General features: G+C 38.6%; 1 protein-coding gene across 1 annotated transcript in view; it reads right to left on the bottom strand.

The window, feature by feature from the left end:
- The window catches only part of CEP128 (centrosomal protein 128), a 2208485-nt gene that overhangs the window by 1176185 nt on the left and 1011201 nt on the right, over positions 1-21099 (bottom strand). The gene's annotated exons all lie outside the window — the stretch shown is intronic.

Below are 21099 nucleotides of genomic sequence, written 5' to 3'. Positions count from 1 at the left end.
ATTAGTTCTAAATAGCAGGGAGTCCCCAAAACCATGGAAGTGAGAGCCACTTGCAAGGCTTGTCATTCATGCATCCATGAGGGTTGCCCATGTCCTCATCAGAACCTGGCTATGAAGACATTTGAGAGGCCTAAACCCATCCCAAGGTTGGGGAGATAGGCTTGCTGCATCACCATGAGGACCCACAGCACCCTTGCAGATGTACATTCTTCTGTACTTGCTAATGTGGATTACCACTACACTGAAAGCCCATCCCTTATACACTTAGCCATCTTCCTCTTTTATTAACAGCCTGCGCTATTAGTCAAACTGTCACCTGGGCTACAGTTAGTGTTTTAACCCTCTATGCCACTGAAGCTGTCCTGTGATAAATAAAACACTATTATCATTCCACATAAGTACGGTAAATACAGTATACATTAAAACAAGGCTTATCATCAATAACTTTGATGAAATAAGCCGAAATAAAGCCTTGAAAAATAAATACATATTTCTCTATCATTTCATCAGAAAGAAGATTGTTCTTCGGGGGTTGCAGCTGTTGAGGTTTCCTCCTATCCTACCTTTAGCTTGACAAACATTTTTTGTGATCTTGTACTCGTGGGTAGACATTTCTCCTCTTTGTGCATGCCATGGTGTCACATGTTGAGACAAAAAAGTATACCTAGCCCCACCACTACTCAGCTCAACTCCACCCATGAAGCAAGCATAACCCATAAGACAGGAGACAATACTTGCCAAGCTTACAAGAACTCCATCTACAGTTAGTCAATGGAACAACCATCCACATATAAGGGAAAAGTGGGACAGAAATAAGCACCTGAAGTCAGATATTAAAGAAATGTAGTCACCACATCAGGTATATTTTTTTTTGGGGGGGGGGCTTCTACAGTGGGTAACCGTTGAGAAGAATTTGAAACAGAATAAAAGTTAAACCTTTTGAAAGGTCAGAGCCAGAGAATAGCCAAAAAACAAGCAGCCAGAAAGTCAAATCCTTCAACACTGAAATGTCAGAGAAATCTCATATACTACAGTCATATTCAAAATAAATAATGCTTGATGGTGAGAAAACAGCTGACCACGTGTCCATCGCACAAATGTCCACAATGGGAAGATTCCTGAAGTAGACAGTGAAAGCAGACATGCCTCTAGTGGAGTTATCTTTCATATCAGTGTTTTCCAAACCAAAGTGTAAAACATCATACAGACAAGCCATTGAGTAAAAACTGCAAGGAAAAAACAGCCAAGCTAATGGTTTCACTGTACAGTACCTTAAACCTTCTGCACTGGAGGCCCATGAGATGTATGCAAATGACCCCTAAGGAGTATACAGTATTTCAGTTACATGGCTCTCGAATGCCCATTACTTTTAACTTTTTAAGTCTTTATAAGTACATTCAGAAAGGCAAACCCCACTAGCTGTGGTCATGCATGTTTTAGTCTTTTTAGTGATCTCATCAGTACAGTGTAAGTGGGTTTATGGACATCAACTTGATTTTAAAGTTCTGTGTTTCTAAAGTATAGCCAAATAAACAACCTATGATGTATTGATGAGGTCGCTAAAAAGGCCAAATCCCCCCCCCCCCAAAGCACTCCTATAATCTGTTAATACAAGCACTGTGTACATCTTCAAAATGAAGTTTAACCCTCCTAATAGGAACAACTTTCCCAAACAGACACTGCAAACACAGGCCTTAATTAACTTAAAATGGAGGTTATCCATGCTAAGACACATTTGCCTGTGCTTTTACTTACACTAACTGGTGTCTGTTCTTTTTTTTTTTATCTCCAGATGTGAAACAGCACTTGCATGCTTTCAGAAAACATAAAATTTTAGCCTTGAAGAAACCAATGTTCTGGCTTTTAATTACCCTATTATCAGCTTGTCTCCAAGGAAACTAAAAAATCCTCAGGTGTATGTTTCTAAAGCCAAGCTAAAACATTTACTGCTAAAGGAAAAATTTTCATTACATTCAGTGTTGCCTTATTTACTTCTTTCTACTTAAAACTTGTTAGTTTAAGCCAAGGGTCTTTATCCAGTCATTCACCTATATAAAAGTAAGACGAAACATATCGGCTCTACATATAGTACGATCTCTGTACTTTTGCACTCCATCCCAGACCTCAGCAACCCAAGATTACAGCCTATTACTTTAAACATGCTTTTCTCTAGCCTTTCTTTTTTTTCTTTTTTTTTTTTGTGCATTAAACTGCCTGCATTTCTTAATAAATAAAAACAGAAAAGGGATCTGCTTACTTTTGTATCTTTATCTTTACAAGAACAACTAAAAATTCTTTACTATAATACGTTTGTTTATATCATGAAAAGTTTAACAGGAACACTGTTAAGAAATAAATATTTTACTTACAGTTACCTTTTATCCTCCTCCTCCTCCCTTCTTCTCAGTGCCCTTCCAAATGTTAACAACATGAAGTGAGTAAAATGTCTTTCAGTTCCCCACAAGTTTAACAAAGTCAACAAAAGTCAACGCATCCCACTTTTTTTACATTATATAGCCATCTTTCTTACATTACATAGCTATCTTTCAAAACTGCAACTGATGCTTTGCAGTCTCACATTCATTCACTAATTTCCATGGTGCTGAGCTTCTTTGTGTTCATTTCAATCTCCCAACTCCAGATTCTGGTTCAATTCCAATGTACTCTTGATTCTTCTAGCCAAACCTGTGCTTTTCTCTCTCTCTCAAGACTTTTTGTTGGACATTTATTTTTCTTCCTTAACCCATTCTGCATCAAAAATGATGTTGATCCTCTAGGAAAAAAATATTCTGAAGATAGATGGATGCAGTAGCTTGAATCTCACACCTACCTCTCAACATTCCCTTATTACTAGAATATGTATTTCCTTTCTGCCTGGTGTACAGAGAATAATCATTTTCCTTAAATACTCTGCTGTCGCCAACTTTTAATACTTAACTGTTTTGCTACAGTTTTTTCAAGATCAACACTTTCTGCTGGTATGTTTGCATCTTTACTAATGCAGGTCTTGGCTGCTTTCTCATGGGCAGATTTAGAGCACACACATTGTGTACCCTTTCAATTAATAGTTCTTGCTGTGGAACTCCAGTCCAGTTGTTCATTTGTGCCCTCAAAAACTTAATACAGTCTGTTCCTTCTAGTTTCTCTGGCACATCAGAAAATCTCAAATTTTCCCTATTTGCTCTGTCTTCTAATTCTACCATTTTTTTTGAAACATTACTTTTGAACAGTCTCATACCCAGCCAGTCTTTTCCTCATTCTGACCTCTTATTTTTGCAGTTTTATCAGCTCATCTGAATATCTGTTTAAAGCTTCTTCAATTTTTTCCCAGTCTTTTATTTTAATTGATATACTCCTTCAGTGTTTCATTTATTTTAATTAGCTCTAAACATATTTGCCTTATTTTTTCCTCTAGATTACTGGAAGTCATGTCTTGCACCAAAGCTAGAGCTTGAACTGCTTTTTGCTGAACATTTGCAGGATTCTTCCCAATCAGTGTGTTTTCTCTTCATCTTTTCTAGTTGATGTTCTTTCAAGTTCTCCAAGTTTCTTTGTTTGCATCCAGGCAGTGTACTTACTAGCCAGTCACTGAATTTACTAAAAGTGACAGATTTCATGGCCTTTGTCTTTCCATTTAATTTTTCACACTGGGAGAACTGAAACTAAGCTGTTAATCAGTGTACAGCCATCTTGGTATGTCTCCATATAGGTTAATTTGGAGAATAAGGAAAGCTTATTTCTAATTGTGTAGGGCAATATGTAATTTAACTTGACAAGTTTTTCTCATTATTACTACATATATATTTTAGTACTGCGGTGGTGGTGCTGCGGTAGCATTGTCGCCTCACAGTAAGACGTTGTCCTGTTCGATTCTCAGCTAGAGCATCTTCTGTGTGGAGACATGTGTGAATGGGCGTACCTTCGTTGAAGGTTGTGCGCCAGGGCCGGCAACTCGGCACGTAAAAATCTACTGCCAATCATTAGCGGACCGGAGTTCTGCTGTGGCGACCCCTAACCGGGAAAAGCCAAGGCACAACAACAACAACTACATATATATTTTAGTATTAAGTTCTTTAATCTGTATTGGCAATCTACTGGAGCATTTCAGCACAGACATTCACACAAGACTGGGTATAACACTGTTTTACAGATGAGGCAGAGCTCACCGATCAATAACCTATAAAAGGTCAAAATATAATGACAGTTCCTAAATCCTTCCTGAACAGTTCAAGTTTTCCAATATTATAATTTTTTTATAGAAAGGAATAATTATACAGTTTCAGGTGGCTTAGCTGGAGGCTACAAAATGCAGTACCATATTCAATAATAGTTTGTCTTCACTAGTTCCATGATATTTAGTGGGATGAAGCCATGACTATAGCCTATCCTAAATAGATTTGATTAGCAGCCCAGGCACTTCACTGGTTGCTCTGGGGATAATGGTTGAGACACACATGGCCAGGGGTGTCAGAACAATTAGACTAGATTGTAATATTTTATATTATAACCAATGCATTTGTCCATGGGTGAGAATAAGTTGGCTAAACACTTATTTGTCACTCTTTCCAAAGCCTACTCTTCCAGGTTGCAATCATGCCACAATTAAAAAAAGCTAACATGCACCAAGTTGAATTTTGTATAAAAATACAATTTATTAGCACATAAGAAATAAATTAACAAGGTTCAAGCTGGCATCAATAAATGAAAATGAACTTGCTATACATGCAATTCAAAAAACAGATTACTTACAATAGTTTCTGGCAGTATGGTAAGGCAAGCAACATACCAATTAGTGTACACTACAAACAAAAGTCAATAGTCCATGGTCCTTGATGGGCACTGTGAAACAGCTGTGCATTCTATGTCCACTCTGTCTTTAGGGAGAGCCACTAAACTGATGATTCCTTGCATTTGGATGCTGGCTCCTCTTTCAAGCTAAAGTCCATTTTAGTTGCAGGGAGTCCTGGTTAGATATTCCTGTCTGGCACATTCCACATTCCCTCACTGACAATGGATCTATCTTTTTGGATTTGCCAGTTCCAGGGTTCACAAGATGAAATATCACAGTCTTTGCTTCCCTTTCCAGAGTGTAGAAAGTTATGTTAATCCTTCAGCAGGGCCCTTTACGTGTCTGTCTATCTGTCAGCTAGAAACACACAGCCTTCCAAGTATGACTGGAGCAAGAAGATGAATACCTGAAAGTCTGCAGACTGAAGTATTTGACTTGACTCACTAAACGTCCATGGCTGACTGCTCCAAAGTCTGACTAAACCAAATAAGTGACTCAAAATAACTAAACCAAAATGACTGACTGAGTTCAGTTCCAGTGCAGTATATTATCTTTCTAGGGCACAGTGGGTCTTTTGGAATTTCTTTGTTCTGTGTATGCAGTTAATGAAGTCCAGCCTTTGCCTTAGCTGTTTATCTTACCACAGAACATTCACTCTTTGATTAACACCACATCCAGAAAGAGGAGGGAATTGCAGAGATCACTTTATATCCAGTGAGTTTATCACATCTTTCTGATCTGACACCTTAATGTCTAAGAAGCAGAATGGTATATAATTTCTTGCATCAGCCCAGTGATTTTCTGTGTTGATGGCACCCTTTGGGTTGTGCTGAAGACATATACTCAATTTAGAGGTTAGGCAGATGTTATTCAATTTAGAGGTTAATCAGATGTTTAGCAGATGGGGCTCTGTGTTTCAGACTCATGAGCCAAGTCTGTTTTTGAACATTCCAGAGGCCTCTTTACTAGGAAACAAACCTTAATTGTATGCCTTTTGCTGAAGCCAGGACGCACATTTTAAATGGTTTGGTTTCATGCTCTCTGTTTTCAGTATTTTTATTACGTGAGATAACATGATAAGCCAGGCAATAGCAGGATTAATACACAGCAATACATGAAGGTAGAATTACTAAATGCAATCAAAACACTAACAAAGGCACTAAGCATGCAACATTAAATGGCATCAACAACAAAAAGAAATTATGTAAGGCAAAGGCTGGACTCACCATAATTTCCACCTGTGTTGTCCATTTTTATTTATCTGTGACATATGAGTTTGGTTCTGACATCGGAACCAACTCAGCCATTACTACAGTCCTTGCTGACCAAAAACTCTCAAACTTCACCTCTACCCATAATGCCGGTCTCCCAATTACCTCAGATCGAATTTGCAGATTAGATATAGATTGATAGATAAAGAAGCCTGAACAGAAGCCATATCTGCTATGTCTCAAAGGTTACCATAGGAAAAAAGTATATTATCCATTCTATGAAAGAGTCTTCAAGGCCGGAGGATGGAGGGAGGAGAGTCCAGGATAAATGAAAATGGAAAACACAAATGGAACGTTATGGTGAGTACATAACTTCTCTATCTAATGTTGTCGATTTTCATTTTATCCTTGACATATGGAGCAGAGTCCCCAGCTACTTTAGACCATGGGATGACTCGTGAAAGGATATTCTTGAGCATCACTGAACCAAAGGATGCTCTTCCAGGGAAAGACCAAATCCAATTTGTGATGTGTAATAAAAGGTATGGGTAGAAGCCCAAGTAGCTGCCACACATATATCATCCGCTGAAGCTCTAGATTGGAAAACTGCTGAACTGGCAACAGATCTTTTAGACTGTGCTTTACCAGGCCTAGGCAAGGCAAGTTTCCTTCTGTCATAGATAAAGAAAATATAATCCTTAAGCCATCTGGCTAAGTTCACCTTGCTGACTAGTTTGCCAGACCTAGCAATTGAAAAGGAGACAGCATTGACCTCCGTTTTAAAATTTTGGAAACAATACTGACAGATTAATCACCTGATTGATATTAGACTCTGACACTACTTTAGGTAGGAAGGTGGGATTTGTTCACAAGGAGACTGTCCACATGAAAGATCAGGTAAGGTCATTTACATGATAAAGCCTGAATTTCTGAAATACTTCTAGCAGAGGGTTATTGCCACCAAAAATGTTTTCCATGACAAGTATTTCAGATCATAGACTGCAGATGGTTCAAAGGGAGAATGTACAATAGTTTGCAACACTAGGTTTAGGTCCCAAGGTGGAGTAGGATCTTTGAAAGGAGGTTTCAGAAACACTATCCCTTTTAAAAATGACTTACAGAGTCTATGAGAAGCCACGAACGTTCTTCCAAACCCTCATGGAAATTTGAAATTGCTTCTAGATGTGTTCTGATCATAGAAGGGGAAGCTCCTGCATTGAAAAGAGAGGCTAAGAACTCTAAACTTTTATCAACAGAAGTGAAAAACGGATCAATATCCCCTTCACATGCCCAAATGATAAATCTATTCCATTTACTATTATATAGTCTCTGTGAGGAAGGTTTAAGAGAAGCAAGGAGAATTTGCGTACTGGGGAAGAAAGGTTAAGATGCCTGGCCACTAGTGGGACTGGAGGAACCGTGCTGTCTTGCTTGTGGTTCAAAATGTCTTGGTGAAATGTCTCTGCATGGGACAGAAGATCTGGAGCTGCATCCAGAGTCCATTGTCACTGAATTAAATAAGGCCAAAGAAAGGGGAACTGTATCTGTCGAGGCCAAAATAGAGAATGAGGATTACTTTGCTCTTCAACCTGAGTGCTTTCTGCAAGAATTTTGGGATTGGAGTTATCAGGGGGAAAGGCATACAGGAGCCCAGAGGGCCAAGTGTGGATAAGTGTGTCTCTTGGTGACTACTCCAGAGAGTAAATCAGGCAAAGTAGTTGCTCCACTAGTTGTTTAGGGGAAGAGGCGAACAGGTCGCAGCAAGGCTGGCCCCATTTTTATGGAAAATGTCTTCCGTCACTATTGGATTGAGAGACCACTTGTGAGGCTGCAGAATACATCTGTTTAGCTTGTCTGCTATCACATTGAACTCTCTGGAATGTGCATTGCTATCAGAAAGCAGTTGGAAGTGACTGCCTACTGACACACTGAGTACTTCTCGACAAAAGGGATAAGATTTGGTTCTTTAATGTTTGTTGATGTACCAAACTACTGACATATTGTCTGTTTGACTCACAACAGTCCCTGAAGGAAGGGCAGTTTGAAAGGCTTGCAACACTAAAAGCACAGCTCTTGGCTCCAGAATGCTGATATGCAAGTTGGCCTCTGTAGGGGACCAAGTGCCTTGGACAGTTTTTACCAGAAAATGCCCCCCCCATCTGGGAGGTATCCATGGTTACTATGGCCTTGGGATCAGGTAGGATGAAGGGGTGACCCAGGAAAATTTCTTTGGAGTGAATCCACCAAGCTACATCCTTTCAGCAATGATTGGTGATCAGAATTTGGTCTGACATAGGTTGATGTAGTACAGACCATTGAGATGCCGGCAGCCATTACAGAATTCTCGTGATATCTGGCTAAGGGAAATAGAGTAATTGTCGCTGCCATAGAACCTAGGGCCTGTAAAACTAGGTGGGCAGCAACCTTCTTCCTGCGTATTATTTTTTTCACGTGGGCTATGATTTTTTTGAAGTCTCACTGGAGGAAGGGATGCTATGGTTATTGTCATATTCAACAATGCGCCTATAAACTTCAAACTCTGGGTTTGAGATGGTTGGGATTTTTCTTGGTTGATAGTTATTCCTAAGTAAGCACAGGTCTGGAGAACATAATCCCTTGTTTCTATCAGTCGATGCCTGGTCGGAGCGGGTGGACAGCTGGGAAACAACCTTTTCTTGGACTCCCTCAGTAACAATTCCTGCCAGTGCATCAGACAACTCCTTGATCAGATCCTTTTTCAAGTCTGTTAAAATGTGCCAAGAAATTTAAAGACCTTAAATCGAGAGTCAAAGAAGAGTAAACTCGCTTCCCAAATCTATCCATTGCCCAAGACTCTCTGTTGGGTTGTTGAATAGCTAAATTCTCTTCAGTGAGTTCCTTTTTTGCGGCGTCCACTACGACCATGGCATCTACATCTAAACCTTTAGCCCACAATTCCTTATCCTCAGGTGCAGATAAAATTTTGTCCAGTCTCTTGGAGACAGGTTCAATATTGTCCGGAGCCTTCCACGCCCATTGAGAAATCAACTGAATGAGTTTGTCAGTGGGCAGAGTCATCCAAGAGGTATACAGGTGAGAACCGAAAGCCTGCAGGTAAACTGATTCCTCTGCGGAAGGGTTTTGGGGCTTCCAATCACCCCTCTATTTAAAAATGTTCAGGGGTGACCTTGGGGACCCTGTCCCTTCATCAAAATCAATGTCTTCAGTGATCAATTCCTGTGGAGAATCTAAGTGTTTCCTCCTGCACTTCTTCTGAGGAACCTCTTCAGGGGGATAGTTTGGGGAGGTATCAGAAGATGACAGAATCTGTTATCTGAGATTCCTGAGGTTTCGGTACTCACTGCCCCAGTGGACAGACAATAACTGGACATGAGGAAGGTAACTACCCTGAGAAGGAAGGGGCCAACTGTGTCATTGTAAGAGACAAAGCCCTCTCCATTGCCTTAAAGGCTAGCTCCCCAGAAGAGGGAAGCTAGCCCAGAACCGAGATAGACTGCCTCAGAACTGAGGTCACTCCCTGCTCCAAAGAAACAGCCCCCAAGACAGAAGCAGGAGTCAACCCCTGTCTGTGAGAGCCAACAGAACAGATACGGCCCCAGGTGGTTTCAAGCTCCAAAGTAACCTAAGAATTCATGGCAATAACTGGCTGAGAAGAGAGAGAGAGAGAGAGCTCTGGAAAATATATAACCAACACCAGGCGACTCAGAGCTGTAAACTCTAAAGCTTCAGAGGAGGACTGAATGAAAGTTTGGCTCCTGAGCCCATAGGGGCTGGAACCAAAGGGAGTCCTCTGAAACCTCTCACCCACAAAATTTAATTCACCAGTCTCTCTAAAGAAAGTTCTGTAAGGCATTTGGTGGAACGGACTGATGACACAGAGGGTGATTTGGGTCTCTGAGGAAAAACCTCGGGCAACTCACCCACAAAGGGGTCAACAGATGGGGAGTAACAAGTCCTGGGGAGAGATTCCTTTTTCCCCATGTCTACAGTCTGCAATGAAGTAGTTGGCATCAATGTAGAACCAGATAGTAAATCATCTTCTGCCAAAGCCATCGGCATCAAGGGTTTTGACGTAGTAATGGTTGTCAGAGCTGGTGATTTTCCCCGGTGCCGAAGTCTTTACAGTCAGAGTCCTTCAGCTCCGAGGAGCATTTAGAAGCTGAGAATCTATGCTTCTTAGCTGTTGGTCCCAAAGGGAAGGATGGTACTGACAAACTCCTCTTTTTGCCCTTCTCCAAAGAGGACAATGAAGAAGGGCAATAAATATCCATTCTACTTTTGGCTACAGCAGATATGGCCTTTCCAAAGGAGGAAGGAATCAAGCCTTTCAAAATCAGCTCATTTCTACTCTCAACAAGATCCCTATGGCTACAACCATGGCAAATACTGCAGTCCTTCTGTAAATGCACAGGACCTAAACAATAGACAAATCATGGCCTCACTTCTGGCATTTTTAAAGCCAGAAGAGCTTAGTTTTCTCAGCCATAATAAAAAAGTAGTCGGAAGCACACACACACGTACGCACGCACATACCCTCACAATCAACGCTCAAGTGAAAGAGAGGCAAAACTCTCAAGCAGAAAAGGTGAAGAAAGGCAAACTTTTTTTTTATGTGTGGAAAGAGAAGAAAGGAAAAAAAATTATCAACGATGATAGTCAAGGAGTACACTAAAGTGTATGGATGAAAGCTATCAACAATGATAGCAGAGAATACGCTGAAGTGTACGTAAAGGGGACAGAGATACTAATTAAAGGATACAAAAACAGTGAAATATAATAAACACTGAAAGAGAGGAGAAGAAGTTTGAAAAATAGAAGAAAAAAATATTCAAAAAAGCGAAACTAAGCTCGGCAGCTCTGGTGAACATGTCTGTCTGGAAAAGCAAATAACAAAATCTGTGGTAAATTGGAGACAGGCATTAGGGGTAGAGATTAAGCTCGAGGGTTTTTGGACAGCACAAGCTGCAGTAATGGCTAAGTCAGTTCCGATGTTGGAACTGAAGCCATATGTCAAGTATAAAATGAAAATTGACATCACAGATACAGCAATAACAATAATATTAATGATAACCACAGATAACACTACCAGCGATACATATATTTATGTTCCTTTTTAATTTAAGGGGATATTCCTACAAGGGTGTAGACTCCAACTGAATTCAGAGAACTCATAGTTGGCTGTTGTGGGAATGCCACTCAAGAAACAAGAATACAAACATCCTTCACACTTATGCCCTAACCTAACTCCCAAGGGTGTACCAGACAGATGCAGGAAAAAGAGTATGACCATACGCAAAAAAAAAAACAGCAAATGGCACTGTTCCTTCCTCACTCCTAGAAGGAATAAATGGACTATCAAGATCTTCCCCCTCAAGGACAGTAAATTGACCAACCAGATGGTGGGATGAAGGCTCAATGGTCATGAGGGATTATGAGATAAAAAAAATAATTTTCACCCTAACCCACTGCTAACACAACACCAAATGATATGCTTTCTGACAGATAAATGCTGGTCAAAGTTTAAACTGTTGTCTATCATTGACAACGCTTTAATAATGATGATGTCATTTTATGATAACTGTTGGTCAAAGTTTAAACTGTTATCTATCATTGACAATGCTTTAATAATGATGATGTAATTTTATGATTTGCAAAATTATTTTGCAATCATAATTTAGATTATTTTTTGCCAAGTCACATGATACTACATTTACTGACAATACAGGTGGTGTTACTGTAGCAAGTTGGATATTTTTGGCAGGCCATTTTGGAGAACTATAAACCTAGTCTGCAATCACCATTGTATTTGGTTATCCAGACCCCATATCCCACTTTTATATCTGAAAAGAACAGTCAAAAAAGGAAATGGGTACATTACAGAGTCCTGTAAGAGACTGCTGAAATTCAGTGGCAAGGGAAGAATGGCTTTTCACTGTAGAAGGGACAGAGCAGGACTGCCAGATAGAAGTCATTTGGAGAGGGATAGATCTTGGGAAGGAAGGGAGAGATAAGCATGGACAGTGGGGAGCGGAACTTAGCAGAGGTAGTATTGGGGAGGGATGGAGGAAGTGTGCCAGTGGGAATCAGAATGGTGACAGAAGTGGAATGCGTGGTAGGTCGGATTGAGAGCAGAGAAGTGAAAGCATAATAAATTGTATAGCAGCAGGCAGGAAAACAGGACTATGAAGGGCAGGTGCAGAAAGAAAGAAAGAATTCTCAAGAAAGAAGAGGAAAAGGACAAAGGATTGGAAAGCAATATGATTTGGGCAGAAGGGCAGTGGGAGAAGCTGGCTAAGACTGCATAAGTACAGAGAGCTTGTGGACTGGAAGAGCTAGCCTAAATGGAACAGAGAGGATCTCCTGGAAAGGCACTCAATTACTAACTAGGAACTGGGTAGGGGAGTGAAAAATTTGGTTTTAGATAAAAACATTCCTAGGCCTAACACTCACTAGAACAAGTCAAGTAGTGAAAAAGCTAGTCCCATAAGGAAGGTTCAGCCATGTAGAGTAATACATATAGGGAAAAATAAATGCCAGATAAGACCATGAATCATGTGATAAGGAGGACCTAGGAAGTTGTAGAATCACAGAGTGGTCTGGGAGATGCAGTTTCACCATGAGAGGTGTTACCGCAGCAAGGTACAGCAAGCTCTGGAATACTGACAAGACTGAGCAGTTTAATTGCTAGCCTTAGGAATGGGGGATGTAGCAGACTAAGAACACTGTAGTAGATGAAGGCAGGTCATGAAGGACAAGGAGCCATTTACCAGGGATAGACTTCACCTCAGACACAAAAGGACACTGTTGTTACTAACCAGCATTATGTGCCTGTTTCATGGAATTTTCAGCACTCCCTCTAACCCCAACACAGAAAGAAAATGTTCATTTGCCAATGGTATTAATGGCATGGGAGCCAGATCAGTGACTGGATGTCCTGTGGCTCATATCAGCTGATGTTGCCATTCTGGTGGTGATGCTGAAGCCTCACGGTAAAAACTATTTCCAGCTCACATATCCAGCTAGTTAAGTATCACTGCCAGCTCAGGTAAAACACTTGAAAACATGCTGAAAATTAATTACTGAGGCTACATATTAAATCATAAAAAGACCATAGGGCCACATATACATGTATTGTCAAAGCAGCAGTAGTAACTTACATCAGTATACACTTAATCAAAGATTTACAAATGAGACCAAAACATGCACAACAAATAAAGCTCTGCTTCTGCCAGATATACTACTTTGATTTAAAACTCTGTGAAATCCACTACCTACATGTTGTAGGGCAGCTATTTCATACAGCAATGTAGCTAGATTCACAGATGAATCTTCATTAATGTCCATCGCTTGTCATATATCACAGAATTTTGACAGGGTCTGTAAATGGCAGTATAACACTACAACATACAACTTATCAGGATAGCTGTGGTCCTATTACCCCTATACAAAGTCAGCATTGCTCATAGGAAATTACTTCACTAATGGCTTAAGAGTCCTTACAAGCCTAGCCAATATAACCCAATATATGATCCCTACAGACAAGAGGTTGTCATGGATTTGTGCCTATGCATTGAGTACCTTACAGGGTTTCACTTCATAATACTGAAATATCACAATACTGAAATTCAGAACACTGAAACCAAAATCCTGAAAGTTCAAAATCCTGAAAACTCAAAATACTGAAACTCAAAATATTGAAAACACACAGCATACATATACTGAGTTTAAACAAGATAAATCATATTACTTTCCACCAAGTATAAGCAAGGGGGCAAGCCCCCCTGCACCCCCTGCTACTTAAATATATCAACTCCAAGATTGCACTTCACTACATTAAGTGCAATCTTGGAGTTGATATATTTAAGTAGCAGGGGGTGTGGGGGGCACAGGGGTGCTTGCCCCCCTGCTTATATTTGAAGGAATGTAATTAGATTTTTGTTGTTTACAGCCAGTATATGTATCTTATCTGTTTTCAGCATTTTGACATTCAGGATTTTGAGTTTTCAGGATTTTGATTTTCAGTATTTTGAGCTTCCATATTATGAAGTTTTCTCGTTTTCCGTGTTTTGATATTTCAGTATTATGAAGTGAAACCCTTACAGATAGTGCCTGTGTCCCTTATGGACATGGGCTACCCCAGGTGTGAATTAGCGATTCCCCATCTATTACTGATCTAAACTGTTTTTGAAGAGGGCCAAGGATGGGCTCTGCTTAATGTGAATAGGAAGCTTGTTCCAAAGAATGGGCAATCTCTAAGACACATATCCATCTCTCCAGCATGTTTTGTTTGAGTTACTAAGTTTAGATCCCTACGTGCTGTCTGACTTACGGATGTGTAACAGTTCAATCAGGGCTAAATTTATGAGTGCCTTGCAGGTCAGGCATAGGTCACCCATTAACAGTCGGAAGGAGACAGAGTAAATGGATAGGGCTTTTAATTTATCTGCACAGGACATGTTGTTTACACCCTGTATTTTCTTTGTGAGAAACCTCTGAGGCCGCTCCAGCTAGTGTTTAGTCAGGTACATGCCAAATGATGCATTCTACTCTATTATTGGTCTTTGCTGAGTGCAATGGGACTATAATTTCCTTGGATTTGGATGCTATACCTTTACTTGTAAGTTGTGCCACACAGAAGGACTTTCTCACATCTGTGGACACACAGTGGTCAAAGTTCAGACTACTCTCTATCTGTGTACCTAGATCTCTCACCTCTGAGTCTACTCTTAGGGGGTGCGCTATTGATGTGGTAATTGCAGGGGTATTTAACTTCCCAAAGGGTATGATAATGCATTATTTCTCATTTAGTTTTAGGTCATGGTTCTTGCACCAATCATTTGTTTGATGTAGACCCTCCTGAAGAATATCTACAGTGATGGCCCCACTTTTCCTCGAGCCAGTAATCAAGGAGCCCAAATCTTCACCACTGACATCAGTGGGAGGCAGTCACTAAAAATAGGGATAGAAATACACAATTTCCTCTAAGAGTACACAGGGAACAGGTTCCAAACATGGTACTAGACTATATGCTTCACTCCAAGTCCCCAAATGAGTTTCCACACTAACCACTGTGGTGCACTGTGTCCCACTTCTAGGTATTTTATACACTCACTCTTAAATGTCTTATATTCACACATACACACACTCTTGGGAAAGACAGACACAGATTTACTTGCTATGTTTCTTTGCCCAAATTACAAGATAATGGCTGCTACCAGTAAAATACCACAATACCCTTCAAAAGGGCTGTTCAATTATATTGGGTAAAAGAGTTATTGAAACAAATGGTAGCATGTATCCTAAGCAGTAAGGCTTTTTGAAGTGGCCCTGGTGTTATCCAATAAGCGTAAATATTCTCAAGTTATTACAAAATATTCACTAAATAACCAGCCACAATGTGAGGTAAAAAAAACATTTAATAATAAATAACAAGCTTTGAAAATATGTAAATACTAAATAACTGATTCCAATAAACAACAGAGTTTCAGACACAGGAAATAGGAAAATAATATTGTAGGATAGATCTCACATTGATTTTAGAAAACCTCTAACTAGCTAGCTGCAGTTCCCTGACTATCTGAAGATTAACTGTCCCTATCTAATCTAAATAACCCAGCAAGGCAAGATTATACTCTTACTTCTACAAAGCAAGACAAGGAATTACGTCTACACTTCAGGCTGTTGTCTGCCCTCAGCGAATGGCACTACTCTTGAAACAACTGGACTACTACTTCTGAGCAGCTCTGGAAAAACAACTGAATGATAACTGAACGACTGGCTCATAACCTACTTTTATAGCATATTTTTTTAAGTAATAGGAAGCTGCTATGAAAATTCTATTCTCTCATATCAGACTTTGAAAAGTAAATGTCGCTCGTCCCTTCCTCCAAGGATGACAAGCAGGAAGAGTAGTTCATTTAAGAAGCTTTATTACATGAAAACACATCAAGGATGGATAGAAGCTTCAATAACTACAAACAAACTAATTAACAGATAGAGCTTACACACAGATGTACTTACACTATAACATCTAACTGCAAAATGGCTTTCTGTCCCTGCATGTGCTCAGTAATCAATACACTTACTACATGCCCACAGGAGGTTTCACAAAGAGATATGTACACTGATCTACATCCTCCCTCTTAAAGAAAAGAAAGCAGCTAGGCATGCATCAATATACACATTTAGAAAAATAAGCACAATGCTCAAATGATACATATTGTCATGTCCAAGTCGCTGTATATTTGGAATATGTTCTCGACACTCGACCAGATCTTGTGACATAACCATCAGGACTAGACTTAGCAACAGGAACAGGTTTCAATAAATAAACAGAAAGCAAGCACACGAAGATAATCCGTGAAAAAAGACTTTATTAACTAAAGCGCTTTTCGTACGTACTATGTACGAACTTCATCAGAGAAACCAGAACAATTGAATTAATCCATTTAAATACCCTGCTATAATCAGCTGATACTACATCCCCAATAAGCATCTTAAAGGTACAACACCATACCCACATTCACTCATAAAATTGTTGTTAACAATATAAAATATAAAATATATAATATATACTCATACCAAAACGCATGTGATGTGCATATATATATATATATATATATATATATATATATATACATATTTATAATAGCTGTATAACCATAAAAATTAAACTAAATACAATTCAAAAATTAATTAATACATAAATATATTTATATGTATAAAAATATACCCATACATAAATGATATATATATAATATTTCACATATTCATACATAAAAAATCATAGATATGTAAGTGCACATAATAAGCTACCTCGCAATAAAAACATAGTAATTTCTATCTATTATGGCTTCTAAGCTTTAAAAGTGCCACAATAAAGCACAAATCATTCAAACCAGGCCAATTATAAGAATATAGCCTTATCTGCCATATTAACTCAAATTTTTCCAACTGTAATTCCAGTGGACCACCCCTAATATTCGGTCTTAGTTGATCCAAAACCCAAAACTTAAAGGTGTGTGTAGAATATTCATGCACATGTTTAGCCAAAGCATTGTCCATTACACATTTTTTAGTATTGTAATTATGTTCGTAGACTCTATCTCTAAGTCTCCGAACAGTTTTGCCCACGTAAAAACATGGGCATAATTGACATTTGGCTACATAAACCACCATTTTAGAATTACAGTTGGTTTTAAATTTACTTTTCAAATCAAAATTATTAATATTAATAAGATTACCTACCAACATAAATTTACAGTAGGGGCAGGAGCCACAACTAACCATGCCTTTATTAATAACAGTATTATTATTGTTATTATTATTAATACCGTCAAGCAATTGTTTGAAATTCCTATCCCGTCTGATCGTAAACTTAGGTGTCCTACCTACTTTACCAACTTCGTCTTTATTTTCTTTAATAATATTCCAATTCTTTAAAATTATGCCTTTTATAAAATCAAAATCAGAATTAAAGGTAAGGGTCAAACTGTATTCAAAAGAAAGAGAATTATTTTCCAATGGGTTATCTATATCAACCAGAGAATTCCCAGAATCTGATACAACTATTTCTGTATTAACTGTATCATTGTAGCCATCAACTTCATGCCCATTAACTATGGGTTTATAAAAACCCCTATACCTCTTAACAGGAACTTCTTCTAGAATTCCTTCAATAAACTCAATAGGATATGCTCTTCTCAAGAACATATTTTTTAATTTCTTACATTCCTCAAGAAAATCATCATCCCTTGTGGTCATCCGTGCGGCCCTGACCATTTGTCCTTTAATCACGGACTTCTTTTGATACAAAGGGTAAGCACTAGAGTAATTTAAGAATGTGTTGGAATAAGATGATTTTCTCTATATTTTGGTTTCATACTTTTGAATCAAGTCATTTTTCATCAATAATACATCCAAATAAGCAATCTGTTTTTCCTCAAAATTAAAAGTAAAATGAAGGAAATCAGTACTAGTATTAAAGTAATCCACAAGAGATTCAGCCACTTTACTATTACCTCTCAAAAGGATGAAAATATCATCCAAGTATCAAGTGTAAAAAACAATTTTTGAGGAAACATTCTAATTGCCAAAAACATAATGTTTCTCCCAATAGCTCATAACTAAGTTGGCAAAACTTGAACTGCAGGGTGAACCCATAGCCACCCCGCTTTTTTGATGGCAAAAATAATTTTTAAAAGTGATATAGCTATGAGCTAAAATTATATTTAATAATTCCTCTATAAGCCAAAGTTCCGATGAAGAAGCACCTTTATCCTTTAAGTTTAGAATAACCCATTCAATTCCCATGTCTTGTGGAATTGAAGTATAAAGGTCCTTTACATCTATTGTAAGCAGGTTATCATTTTCATTGTAAGAAATATCATTAATTTTTTGCAAAAAGGACCAAGAATCTTTACATATAGCTGGTTCAATACCAAAAATACATAAGGACCTGACTAATCCACCATTTAGGCCAATTGTTAATGGTAGAAATAGTGCAACCTATGCTTGTGCTAAAGTGGTGGATGGGATGCTTAAAAATATGTCAACCTTGAACCAGCTATATGTAAAGATTCTTAGCCCTTTTTGCAAAAAATTAATGATATTTAATCAAATCAAGCCTTTCACCAGCACTTACTCTAACAAATGTTTCAGCAGACATAACATTACACTTTGAGCCAGTATCAACTTTGAAATTATGGGTTTCCCATTTATCTGAACAGTACAAAATGCTTCATTCTTGGCCTATAAATCAACTGCATTGACTGTTTCACTAAGCACTGACACACATTACTGCTGCCTAATTGATCAATTTGTTTCTTGAAATGTTCCCTTTTAATAAAAGAATGTGTCCCCTCTGATTTACAAAATATTTTGAAATTATTCCATTTATTACAGTTGTGGCATTGTTGGCCAAAAGCTAATTCACTTTTAAATTCATGACTGTTATCACAATTACGACAGTTAGCAATGAAACTAGGTTGGGGCCCATGCTTTGAGTTTGCTGACTCACTCTTATGCTTCACTGAGGCTGTGTGAACTGTGGAACTTGCTAGAAAGCTCTAAGGAGACCAGCAGCAGTCCTTGGTAAACCCCATAGCTACCATGTGCTTGGGCCTGTTTCTTTTAATAACATGCTGCATACTATCTATGTGAGATTTACTGCAGTAACTTCTAAGGCTATTCTCATTTGTAAGCATAAATGTGTGTTTTTCTGTGAGCTCATGTATCTGATAAATCTGTGACCTTATTCAAAGTTAAATCACTGCCATGAAGCAAACATCTTTCTCACAGCATCATCTTTAATACCACACACAAGTCTGTCCTTTATCAACTCATCTCTTAAATCACCAAATCTGCATGTTTTAGCATTATTTCTCAAGTCAGTTATATATGCAGAAAAAGTTTCACCTGGCTTTTGATCCCTTGTGTAAAATAAGTGCCTCTCCATTGTAATGTTGGTCTGGGGGTTACACATTTCTCTAAATTTACGTTTTATGCCCAGAGGGTCCTCTCTCGACTCAGCCTGTAGAACAATATAATGGTTTCCCCCCTCTCCAGCATAAATAGCAGGTGCATACACAAATGAACATTCCCTTTCTATGGCTTCTGACCCAGCTAAATTAAGTAGAATAAATGCCTTTGTATGGCCATCTTTATCAGAAAATGCAGCCTATATGAAAACGTCATACTCTTGCTCACTCTCCAGTTCTCAGCAATATTATTGTCAAACACTAGTGGTGATGTTTTTTGAAATCCGTCTGCCATGCCAACAAATTATAGTAAAACATAATGCAATCCAGGTCCACTTGCACACACAGCCAGTACTTGGAATAACACTCAAATGCACAATAAACTCTTCGAAAAACTGTACTTTGCAAAATATGCTTTGAAATGGCTGCATTCTGCAAAATAACTTTACTGTAACACTGCACAAACATGTGAACACTTCATACACTTCTGCTAACTTGGATAGCCTCAGTTAATATGAAAAATACAGATTCGCAAAGCACATATTAATTCTAGGAATATCGGACATTTTGACTTATTTTAATATTATTTAGAGTGGTCTAAATGCCTTATTTCATATTTTGCAAATAAAAAACAGTCTGAGCAAGTTTCACATTAAAAATTTGTTTCTGACCTGTTTTGCAAATTAAACATGCAGCTTCCAACAGGAGATAGATGCCTCCCGAAGTCCATTATGGCCATTAGAAATGTCACTTCAGACACCATGTCCTTTTTAGATTTGCCACTTCTGACACCATGTCACTCGTCCCTTACTCCAAGGATGACGGAAAGGCGGGGTAGTTTGTTTAAAAAGCTTTATTACATGAAAACACAGGATGGATAGCAGCTTCAATAACTATAAATGAACTGATTAACAGATAGAGCTTACACACAGACATGCTTATACTACAACATCTAAATGCAAAATAGCACTCTGTCCCTGCAGATGCTCAGTGATCAATACACCTAGTACATGCCCACAGGAAGTTTCTTAAAGAGATATGTACACTGATCTACAGTAAACAAACGGGTGCATGAAGATTCTGTTCTCCCAACTCTGGCACACAATGACATCACATCTAGGTTAGCTGACTCTGGCATAACATACACTCAAATTCTCTTTAAAATCATGTATATTTGGTCAGCCAGAAGAATACTGTTTGACATTCAAATGTCTTGCATAAATCAGAACAATGACCTAAAGACAAACTTATTTACAAAATTATAGCTAGTCATGGCATATGTAACAATATAGCACTGAGCCCTTTGGCACACCACCAGTAAATGGACTTATGCTGGCTCTGTATTTACTGACTTTAATCACATGTTCTGTCCATAAGCCAATTAGATATCCATTTGGTGATGTAGAGATTTATACTCAGTTTTGTGAGTATATTTATAACATCGGAGTGGGGAATTGTGTTAAATGCCTTGGCAAGTTCAAGGTATATGCATGTACTGTTTTACCCTCATCCATGGCTTTAGTGACTTTTTCAAAGAAATCCACTGGATTTAGAAAGCATGACCTGCCCTTGACAAAGACGAATTGGGTGGGTCCAGTGATTGGAGGTTTCCTATGTCATT

The sequence above is a fragment of the Protopterus annectens genome, chromosome 6.part0 (genome assembly GCF_019279795.1).
Source record: "Protopterus annectens isolate FY-2018-M chromosome 6.part0, PAN1.0, whole genome shotgun sequence".
In the NCBI taxonomy this organism is placed as follows: Eukaryota; Metazoa; Chordata; order Ceratodontiformes; family Protopteridae; genus Protopterus; species Protopterus annectens.
Note: the sequence above shows the minus strand (reverse complement) of the source record. Positions and strands in the feature narration are given on the sequence as shown.